This window comes from Lissotriton vulgaris, chromosome 6 (genome assembly GCF_964263255.1).
Source record: "Lissotriton vulgaris chromosome 6, aLisVul1.2, whole genome shotgun sequence".
Taxonomy (NCBI): domain Eukaryota; kingdom Metazoa; phylum Chordata; class Amphibia; order Caudata; family Salamandridae; genus Lissotriton; species Lissotriton vulgaris.
In genome coordinates, this window is record NC_141694.1 from 1,211,067,103 (window position 1) to 1,211,079,265 (window position 12,163).

Genomic DNA, 12,163 nt, shown 5'->3' on the forward strand with positions numbered 1-12,163 from the left:
ACCAGAGAATTTACATTTGAAGGAGTATATTGAGCAAAATTTGGCTAGAGGCTTCATCGGACCTTCGCAGTCCCCTGTGTCTTCCCCACTCTTCTTTATTCCGAAGAAGGATGGGTCCTTGAGAACTTGTATTGACTACAGGGCCTTAAATCAGGTCACCAAGAAGAACCGTTATCCGTTACCCCTCATTTCGGAGCTACTCGATCAAGTCAAGAATGCCAGTATCTATACTAAATTGGACTTGAGGGGGGCCTATCATCTGGTGCGGATGGCAGAAGGTGAAGAGTGGAAGACAGCATTCCGAACCCGGCTGGGGTTGTTTGAATATCAGGTAATGCCCTTTGGCCTTTGTAACGCCCCAGCCGCTTTTCAACATTTTGTGAACGATGTACTTCGTGAATGTTTAGATCGTTTCGCTGTTGTTTATATAGACGACATCCTCATTTTTTCAAAGAATCTCGAGGAACATGTCCATCATGTGCGAATCATTTTAGAGCTTTTGCTGAAGTATCAATTGTATGTCAAACTGGAGAAATGTGTTTTTCACACTTCAGAAGTGGAATTTTTGGGGTTCATTCTTTCCCCAAAGGGTGTCTTTATGGATGATACCAAATTACAGGCAATAAAATCCTGGCCTGCTCCAAGATCTGTCAAGGAGATACAAAGTTTTTTGGGATTCGCCAATTTTTATCTGCGGTTCATTCAGAACTTTTCCGAGAAAGTAAGTCCTATCACCCGCTTGTTGAAAAAGAATGAGCGATTCATTTGGAGTGAAGAGTCAGAAGAAGCCTTCCAATTGCTGAAGAATGCCTTTGTTTCAGCACCAATTTTGCAGCATCCAGACTTAAGTGAACCTTTCTTTGTGGAAGCGGATGCTTCTAATTTGGCAATTGGAGGAATTCTGTCACAGCGGCAGAAACAGACTGGTCAGTTGCATCCCGTGGCATATCATTCTCGAAAGCTATCCCCTGCGGAAATCAATTACTCAATTGCTGATAAGGAACTTTTAGCAGTAAAGGATGCTTTTAAAGTATGGAGGCATTATCTACTGGGGGCAAGACATGTGATCACAGTGTTCACCGATCATCGCAATTTGCAGTTTCTTAAGTCGGCCAGAACTTTAACTCCACGCCAATTAAGGTGGTCCCTTTTCTTCGCAGATTACGATTTTGTTTTGACATACAAGCCTGGATCTGCCAATGGGAAGGCAGATGCCCTTTCTCGTCTCAGTCTTGGAGATGATTCCAAAAAGGTTGAAGAAAGTTTTATCATTCCGCAGGAAAAGATTGTTGCCTCAGTTGTTGAGGATGACTTGGAAAATCGAGTCCGAGAAGTATTTCAAGGAAGTGAATTCTCAAATTGGGAAATGGAAGGCACTGATCGCGAAGTCAAGGATGGGAAACCTTACTTTCAAGGGAAGTTGTTTATTCCTAGTGAAGAGTTACAGAACAAGATCCTCCGGCAGTTTCATGAGCACCCGTTGGCAGGTCATAAAGATGCAGTGAAGACTTTAGAACTGGTGAAGAGAACCTTTTTCTGGCCTGGGATGGATGCGCAGGTGAGACAGCACGTCGCTACTTGTGAGCAGTGTCTTAAGGGCAAGAGTTCTAGACAGTCTCCCCAGGGTTTGCTTCAGCCCTTGCCGGTAGCCCCAGCCCCCTGGCATACCATCTCTATGGACTTCATTGTGGATTTACCCTCGAGTCAGGGATTCTCAGTCATCTGGGTGGTGGTGGATCAGTTCTCTAAGATGAGCCATTTCATTCCATTGAAAGGGTTGCCACAGCTCCTCAATTGGCTACACTTTTTGTCCAACACATAGTCAGATTGCATGGGGTTCCAAAGATAGTAATCTCTGACCGGGGAGCACAGTTTGTTTCCCGATTCTGGAGGTCCTTCTTAAAAGGTTTAGGAGTAGATTCCTGTCTGTCGACCAGTTTTCATCCGGAAACGGATGGACAGACGGAAAGAGTAAATCAGGATCTAGAGCAGTATCTCCGCATGTATTTGATGGAACAGGAGGGAGAATGGCCCTCGCTATTGGGTACTGCGGAGTTCGCTTACAACAACTCAGTTCATTCAGCAACTGGATATTCTCCTTTCTTCCTTAATTCTGGTAGGCATCCAAATATGCTAGTGGGAAAATCGGAGGTTGAGGTCCCTGCGGCGGAGGAGGTGATTCAGAATCTACAGAAAACTTATCAGTCTGCTTCCCTTAATCTCTCCAAAGCAAAAGCAGATTACAAAAGACAGGCCGATAAGAAGCGCAGGGAGGCTCCAACCTATTTGGCAGGAGATTTGGTCTGGGTATCCACCCGCCATATGCGGTTGGTTGGAAATAGAAAATTTCAGCCTATATTTGTGGGTCCTTATCCAGTGGTGAGGATGGTGAATCCAGTCAGTGTCAGGTTGGCTCTTCCTAAGTCCATGAAGATTCATCCCACTTTTCATGTATCTTTGATAAAACGAAGCCCGCCAAATCTTAGGAGAGATCTCCCACCAGTGCCAGTTCAGGTCCAATCTGCAGAAGAGTTTGAGGTAAAAAGAATCCTGAACTCAAAATGGAGAAAAGGCATTCTGTTCTATTTGGTGGATTGGAAGGGGTTTGGCCCAGAGGACCGGTCGTGGGAGCCTAGTAAAAATGTTCATGCTCCTAGATTGGTCTCGGAATTTCACAAGACACATCCACAAAAGCCTAGAGAGGGGACTTTGGTGGGGGGTACTGTCAGAATCCAGCGTAGGACTGATCGTCAGGCTCCAGGTCCTTCACTCAAGGTTGGTGCAAGGCGTTCGTTGCCACTCTCCTTATGGAGTTGGAGGCAGCGTTTGGCATCAACCTGGTCAAATTGATGCTCTTCCTGGTTGTTCCAATTCTTGAGGTGGTCAGCGCTCTAGTTTCAATCCTGGTCGGCCATTTCGTGCGCTCGCGTTCGATACGCGGCGCACTTCAACTGAAGTATTCCAGCGTACGGAGGTGTTTTCCGTGACGTGTCCGTTTTTCATAGGAAATTTCCCGTAGCTTGTGGCGGAGTTTAGTGTTCGCCTTCCTAGAAGCCCAAGTCATTCTTTCCCCGTTCAGCTGTTTTGTCCCGCCTTTCGTCCCGCTCCTGAGACGCTTATCTTCCAGCTGAGAACTATTAAGCTGTGCTGAGGAGTTTTGCTGTCAGCGGTGCTAGCGCTCAGTGGGGGGCCAGGTTTGAATTTAGCAGTTCTTCAGTGAAGCGGTAAGAGGAACTTTCACAGTGATTGATAACCTGTCTCCAGTTGCTGGGAGTTAGAGTCCATGAGAGAATCCTGAAATTTCCAGTGTATTTAAAAAGACATTTCAGACAGCAGCCTTAAGTCAGTCAGAGTGCTTTGAAAGACTGGAACTATATTCACAATTGGCGAGTGAATTAACTCGTGAATTTCAGAGACAGTATTTATTCAGCACTGTTCTAATGGAGTACCAGCCAGCAGCATTGTAGACAGGGGTATTATTATATGCATATGATATATACGTTTGTTTACCGACCAATTGTCTGCACCATCCTGAGTATCTCCCAGCGTGGAATATCCAGCATACTTCCCACGTTGACCTTTCTTCGAACATTGCTTTTCATCTTCAGAGAGGGGCAAAGATTCACACATATTCAGGTATACAACGCTAGGGAGTGGGATTCCTTGATAGATAGAGTACCAATATCTAGAAGGGAACTGTACTAAGTGTGCTTATTGTTTTAGGTGATTGCTGCCAGCCTTGCTTAGTAGACGAAGACACCTGTGTGACAGTCTCTCTTGTTATCCACTTCCCCTGTCCCCGTCATTCCTGGTCTTGGAGAGATTCGGGTCCAGGGGTGTAGGGGAGTTGGGAAATCAGCATCTGGGTTCCATCTTCACGTCATCCGCTCCCACGGAATCACTGGAGTTCAGGTACGCTTCTTGACACCCAATGACAGAATGTCCCAGAGTGTTCTAAAGACAACTAGAGCGCTAACAGTCTTACTTATGACAAAAGTATGGCACACCTGAAGTCATCTTGATTGGAATAAAGTGTTAACACTTAAAACATTTAATTTGCAAAGGAACAAAATGAGGGGGTTCATTTTGCCATAGAAATTATGATTAGTGCTAAAGAAAGAAAAATTAGGGCACATTTTGAGTGACGTCTCAAATCCTCTTATATTTCATAAAAAAATTCTGATATGCAGTCTCCCAAGATGGCCACCAGAGTCAAAAGAGCCCAAATGTAGCCCTAATATCAGCCAGATGTAGCCCAACTATAGCCCAATGACAGAATGTCCCAGAGTGTTTTAAAGAACAACTAGAATGCTAACAGTCTTACTTATGACAAAAGTATGGCACACCTGAAGTCATCTTGATTGGAATAAAGTGGTAACACTAAATACATTTAAGTTGAAAAGGAACGAAATGAGGGGTTTCATTTTGCCATAGAAATGTTATATATGTTAAATATATATATATATATATATATATATATATATATATATATATATATATATATATATATATATATATATATATATATATATATATATATTAAGCATGGGCGAATTTTGCGGATCTTGCGTTCGCGAATTTTGCGGATTTGCGAATTCGCAATCCGCAAAATCCGCGAATTCCCGCGAATTTGCGGATTTTTTTTTTTTGTGTTCGCCCGTGTTTCTGCCAGTTCGCGAGGGTTTTTACAATTTCGCAATTTGCGAACTTACCTGTCGGGTCGCAAGTTTCGCGAACTTGTTGTTTCTACGTGTCCAGCCTGTTTGGGACACTCTTCTTCATCACTGCCACTCTCTGTCACCACTGCCACTCTCTGACTACTCATGCCACCCTCTGGCCCACCCATGCCACCCTCTGTTTCATCACCACACCCTCTGGTTGTCCAGTGTACATTATTTTCGGCAAAGCAAAGCACACCTTCCCTGCCTCAAGTGACCTGAATTAATTTGGGGCTGATTAATGTGTCACAGAATATTTTTTTAGCTGGCACCTGCTTCCTTAGTGCGCCCTGATTAGTGATCTTTTGCACTTGCTAAGTGCTTTCATTGTTGCAAAATTAGTTACAACACCTGCCCTGCCCCAACTGACAATAATGAATTAGGGGCTGATTAATGGATTTTAACTTCCAGCCTGGCTCCTGCTTGTCTCCCTTAGCTGTAATTCAGGACCTTTGTGGCATATGTGTAACTATTCTGAGGTTCAGAGCAGGGTCACATAATAGTTGCAACTGGCAACTGAACTCTGGAGGGGCCCCTCAGGAAGCACTACAGGAAATGGCTACTAATGATGAGCCTGAACTTTTGAACCTGGCAAGTAGTTTCAGTTTTGCTAAGATCGTATTTCTGCAATTTAGCACTTATTCGCGGGGCGCGAAGTTGTACTGGGAAGCCGCGAACTCACGCGAACAGTGCGAGCAGTGCGAGCAAAATCCGCTGCTCGCGGATTTGCGGATTTTGCGGGAGATTCGCGAATCTCGCGGATTGCGGATTTCCCGAAAATCCGCAAAATCCGCGAGCGAAACGGATTTTCCGCCCATACCTAATATATATATATATATATATATATATATATATATATATATATATATATATATAAATAACCTACTGGCGGTCGCCAGTAGGTATATATAGTTAGGATTTTTTTCCTATGGGATTTTTGAAAATTCTATGTCGAATAACTTTGGCGTTTGTGGACGGAATTGGCTGACATTTTCAGGAAAATGGCACATTTTGTTTCTGAGCAGCCCCTAAAAATTTGGGGGGGTTTCGTCAAGGGGTGGCCGAGAAAAAAGGGGGGTCCCAAAACGCGTTTTTCCCATTCATTTTTCCATAGGGCGGTTGGAATCACTTTTAGCTCGAACGGCTGAATGGATTTACACGAAACTTGGCAAAATTGTAGATATGGTTTGCCCGACGTGCCTTTGCTATGTCTTAATATATGTGCTCCAGTGGATTTTGAAAAATTATTGTTTTAAAAAACAGATATATCTGTGACAGCGTCCCGGTTAGCGCCCCGGTTCGCGTACCTGACGTGTAACGGAACTTCGCGAGGAAAAGCGGATTGACACCCCGGTGACTGTGAACATTCTAAACAGTCCGGAGCGGCCGCCATCTTGTGTCTCGGTAGGATCGAGACACAAGAGGTGGCAAAAACAAAGGGGGAAATGAGCATAAGGGGGCAGAGTACATCCTCCCTGACCCCCTAGGTTTGATGAGGGGGCTTTAAAAGGGCCCCGCGGGGCAAAAAAAAAGTTATTTTTATTATCGTTTTTTTTATGGGGGGAGCGCTCGGTACGCGCACCGGGAAGCGGTCCGGGGACCGTAATATAGGGAAAATAGAATAAAAGAATGTTCAAATAATGTATGTATATTGATTATTCTTTTTTATTTTTATTTTTTTTATTTAAGTACCAACATGTAGGTACCAATGCAGAGTCTAAAAATAAAAATACACTGTTTCCTTTGTAGATATCTTGCATGTTGTTTCAGAAGTTATTGTGGTATATGGAATTCATAGCATAGTCTGTGAGGAAAACAGAAAGAATATGGAGGCAGGAGATGAAAAAGAGATGTTAAATACACATTGGAGATAAAATAGTGGGCGAAAGGAAGTAACTATGAGCAAACTTACTATTTTACACAAAAAAGTTGCACAGTATATTTAAAGTCTGACTTTACATTATAATCAATTTGGTACTAGTTTAAAAAATACATATAAAAATGAATAATGTCTCAAACAATTTTTGAATTATTAAATATAAATTTATTTCTCAGATTCGTTTTCAAAATTTAAAAGAACTTCTAATATTTGATTGTCAGAAATGTCCTCATTTTCAATCAGGAAATCTACTGATTCTACACATTGAAGAAGTTCCAAGTCCCGTGATTCATCCATGAATTCTGAGTCATTGGGTTCAATATCTGTATCTTTGTTGCTTTCCAGAACAATTTTGATGGAATTTTTTTGCTGTCCTTCCATTTTTGTGCTGTAATTTGAATTTTAAAAAAATATATCAGTAGAGATAGGGCATTGTTGGGTTTAAGTTCAGACAGGTAGTTTGGTTTTTTTAACAGTGATTTTATCTTTGGGCAGTGTATGGTATCAGAGTGGAAGTAAAAATATAAAAAAGTGTATGTGATAAAGCCTAAGTAAATTCATAATTATACAAGACAAGCCTAACTCCATCCATAACTATAACAGAGAAGTCTATCTAAATCTATAACTATTACAGAGGGATAGTATGTAACTATCAGAAAATGTTTTCCTAATTAACTTAAAGTGCACAACATACTTCAGTTTTTAAAATAACATCTTACCTTTCAAAAAGAAGTTTAAGTTGTCAGTTGAAATGCACTTGAAATGTACTTCAGGAAGTAGTAGTCAAAATGGCTGTGTTTCTCTCTCTTTCTTTATATATACTCAGGTACATAACCAATCAAATGTCATGAAATAATAGAAGATAATGAAAGGTGCATTTTAATTGGTTGTCAATTCTAACACTTCATAAGTGTTTTTGTTAGGTAATTTACCTCAGGATATTTAGTCAGTAATACAGGGTAATTTTCTGAATGGAATTCCATCAAATTTGGGTAAATGGTAGGGACTGCTATGTAGTAGGGCCTATTCTATATTTGATGAAAGTGTCTCTAGTGGTTTTTCAGTAAATTACTTTCCCACCTTTTTTTAGCGAGCGCTCACCGGTGTGCGCCCCGGTACGCGAACCGGCAGCGTTACGGGAGTTCTCCATTTTGTGTATCGGTAGAATTGAGACACAAGATGGAGGACAAACAATGTTCGGAATGGGTAGAAGGGGGCACGGTAGACACTTTGTGATCCTCTAGGTTTTCTGAGGGGGGCTTAGGACGTTGATATAGGGAAAAAAAAATGTGTGGGAAGCGCCCGGTACGCGCACCTGTAAGCGAACCGGGGAGCGTACTTTGGTGAAAAAAAAAAAGTTAGAAAAAGATAAACGTTTTGAATGATCAGAGGTAGGGAAGCAATGAAAAGAGCTATTGGGTTCTGTGGCTAATTAAGGTACTTACAAGTAGGTTCCAATGCACAGTTTTAAATTCAGGAGGAATATTCTATTCCCCTCATCGGAGAAGTGCACACCATCTCCTCTGTAGATGTCTTGCATGTTGTAACGCAAGTTATTGTTGTATATTAAACCCATTGTAAATTCTCTCACGAAAGCAGAAACAGATTTATTCACATGTTTCCGTGCTTTCTCAAATTGTGGAAAAACTTGGTTGGACCACTTCCATTTCTGTCATTGGCATATATTGGAATATACCAAGGCAGTTTGGGGAAAAAGTGTTATCAATTGATGAAAGGTGTCTTTTAAAAGCATTTACAGACCAACCCCAGTCATAGTCCCAAAATCAATTCCACCACAGTGCACTATTAAGAGGTTAGGGTTTGGCAGATGCATAAAAAAAGTTATATTACAAACATATAAAATATATTTTTCATTTAAAAGAATAATACATTTAACAGTTTTTGACATTTGCAATAAAAAAAACATTGAAATTCACTGAAAAAAACATAGGTTATAGACCATATATAGTTAGGGATTAGCATTTACAAAACCTTATTTTACTCACACAAAACCATTGAAATTCGCATATATAGTTAGTTGCACTAACTATATATCACGCACCTGCAATCCACTGCTGATGATGTCACATATTACATCATTTATGACATGGTCAGTAACATCACTGATGACATCACTGATGACATCTCATAAATGTGCGCCCGGAGCCTGGCGATGTGGGCTGGAGATTGTGTCCCCCTCCGTCCTTTGGGCCACGGGATGGAGGGGGTGGATAGCGCACATTCATTGAGTTCTGTAATGGCAGCGATTGGGGCGCTCCGCTCACAATTCACCGTCACATATGTCTCCATGGCGGCAAAGCTAGATGATGTCTGCTCGCGACCGGCCACTGACGCTGCAGCACCTGAACAGCAGTTCGTGGTCCAGTCGAGCGATTTGACCCGCCATCTTAAGGTTCCCGAGCGGCAGCCCGACTTCGCTCCATTGGGAGTCAGCCTCATTTCTCCTTTACCCGCTACAGTTCCTGGTCTTCCCTTCACGTTTCCTATCCGATGGAGTATCGTCGCTGGAGGTTCTGATCGTCAATGCCGAGTCTCAGGGACCTGTCGAAGGGGACTGCCATTTTTCTTCGTCCCGGCCCGTCTATATAATGGAGGCCGCCATTTTGTGTCCGGACTTTGTTCCATCTTCAGTGCCTCGGACTGCCATGGACGCTTTGTCTGCCTCTGGTCGGCTGTGGCTTGGTTGACGCGTGCTCCGGAACGGATTCGCACTGGTCAGGGCTGATTCCGACTTTGGGTTGTTCTTGCTCCTTGCCACTGCTTTGGACCACCTGAGACGCTCCCTCTGATCGCATTTGTTGTGACTTTGGCGATAGATCTCCCCGTGATACTTGCAGGGTTGACTTCTACTTTCCTGGGATTGCTCAGTTCTCTTTTGCCGGGATTGCACCAAGTATCTCAGCGGGCCTGGGGTGGGGTGGGGAGGTTTCTTATTGGTGACTGTCCTCCCCGTGATAATGCTGAATGTTTGCTTTGATTGACGATGATTGTGCCTTGGGGAGGTCACTGCCGGCGGGGAGTACCGGGTGTCCGGGAGTGTGTCTGTTTCTCTCCTCCTCCACTTCTTGTACTTTTTCCCTTCTGTGGGGCAGTTCCGGGGTGACAGGCACGCTGTTAGTGGGTTTGGCCATAGCCATTACAGGGGTGCAGGGTGGCGGGTGCGGGGGGGTTTGTTATTTTAGTTTGTTTCGTTCTATGGTCCCTATCGCTCTTTTCCGGCTTTGGGAGGGTTCTTTCCTCTTTAGTAGGGTTGGCTGTCTCTTGGTCTTACACCTTTTTTCTTTTTCTGGCATCTCAACAAGCCTCTGCTTCTCTCTTCTTGAGGGGTGGGCTCTCTGGGGTGATACTTAGAAATGTTGCTTTCTGTAATATTGCTTATTGTCCAGTCTTACCGCCGCGGCTGCCTAGATTACATAGTTGCTGTAGTCATAGCCTATCTCCGACTGTAAATGGGGTACGTCCCCCTCGTCTCTTTTGTGTAGTTCTCATGTAATGGTGTGATGTCCTTGTTGCAGCCCCTACTCTTCTTCTAAAATTTTAAAATTAAAACCTCATATCTTGTGTTGCGAGCCTCACAGCAATGTCTGGTGTACCTTGAAATATCCTGATTGATGATTGGCCTAAGTTTCTTCTGCTCCTATTGATTGTCTTTGCGGCCGGCCATGGTGGTTGTGGGCCTGCGCATGTATCTCCTTCTTTTTTGAATAAAGGTTTTCAAAAAAAAAAAATGTAACCACAGATTCACATCTCCAATACTTCCCAAAGATTTCTTAGTGTATTCGTGTAGAAGGGTTTTAAACACTGGTTCTCCTTGTACAGGGGTTAGTTGTAGCAGATCTCCAAATACAATTAAATGTTTTCCCCCAAAGAGAACGTCGTAATCTGTTTTTAATAACTGTTGCATTCTTAAGTGTACAAAAGCAGCATTAAGTTTTAGACCATGCTAAACTCATTAATAATTTAAAGTTTCCTTTTCTTCAGCACTCTTGACACTTCATAAGTAGCTTCTCGGGACAACTTCTGATATTCTAATTTATTATCATTCGAAACTGGTAACATCAATAATCTATGCAAAGTAACTCCTTTAACATTGTGTGCAGCTAATCCAGTTGGAGCTGTTACCACATAACACGAATGTGAACCAGTAGAGTTTTGAAGATTACTAGTCAAAACTTTAATTAAAACACTTTTACCTGTCCCAGCTTGACCACTGATGTACATCAGAAGAGGTTTAAAAGATGAACACACATTCTTTTTTTTCATGCAACAAACCATGTTCTATCCGTTCTCTCACTTGCCCATATATTTCATTCTGTTCAAAATGTTCTTGTTCTTCTAAGTTTTCCAATGTAATATTCTCTTCGTGTGCTTGTTGCATTGCAATTTCGACTTCATATATAGCAATTGCTGCTTTATTTTCCAGCATTGGTTGTCCAAGAGGATCTTGACTACATGGTCCACTACTTTGAATATCTTGGAAACTTTCATGAGCTAATTCAGCTGTAATAGTCTTTTCCTGTTCAACTTAATTTTTCAGCATTTTTAAATATATAGGGAAAATTGTACATACAATGCTATCTTTACATGTATTAAAATAATTTTCGTAGCAGTCAAACTCTCCAAGTAATTCATGTTCGCTATGCCATGGTTTAAACAGTTGCAGAAGTGCTGAATAGTAAAATTCTAGCTTATCTGGAGGTTCACAGCTAAGTTTCTTCTGGTTTATAAGATTACCCTTTGCATGTTTTACTGAATAACCATGATATCTAACTACTGCAAACTTTCCTTCTTTTAAATTCTGTTTAACATTTCTTTTGAAGCTGTAATGTTTAAGTCCATACTAATATAATAAAGAGAGAGACCAAACCTTTGAGGCTGGTAAGCTCCGGATCCACAGGGCCAACCGGAGCACTGCATGCAGCGTTGGAAAGGTGAGGCAAAGCAGATGGACATAGGCTATACACCGGCCCAACATATACGTTGGAGTGGACAAAGCATGTTGTGTGAGAAAGTAGTCCGTTAGAAGTAGCTCCGGCTCTGAGGTGGGCGTGTGCGTACGTTTGGAGCGTGTGAATAGCGTTCTATCGCGGCAGCTGAGTACGGCGTCGGGTGACGTAGACGCGGCGTGTGGCTTCTCAGTGCATCATGCCATGTTGTGGATGCAGAGCCCGGGCACGATGTGCACGGCAGGACGGCAAGAGGCACATATCGCTGGAGCAGACTGTGAGACCAGAACTTCAGAGCAGGTAAACACGCGTCGGCACCTGTACATATCGCTGGGGCGCATTCTGATTGTAGACAGGACGGCAAGAGGCACATATCGCTGGGGCGCATTCTAATTGCACATATGTCTGTCATACGCGGACAACATCGGGATGGGCCGCTAGTACTTCATACAGACATACCTGTTACAGATGTCGACTCTTTTTCGGATAGTATGTTTCCAAAATATTAGTTTTAAGAATGTCTGCACAGTCTCGCTCATTTGATGCAAATTGTTACATTTTTTCCCAAGTTTTCAACACTCTATTTCATTTACAGGCAA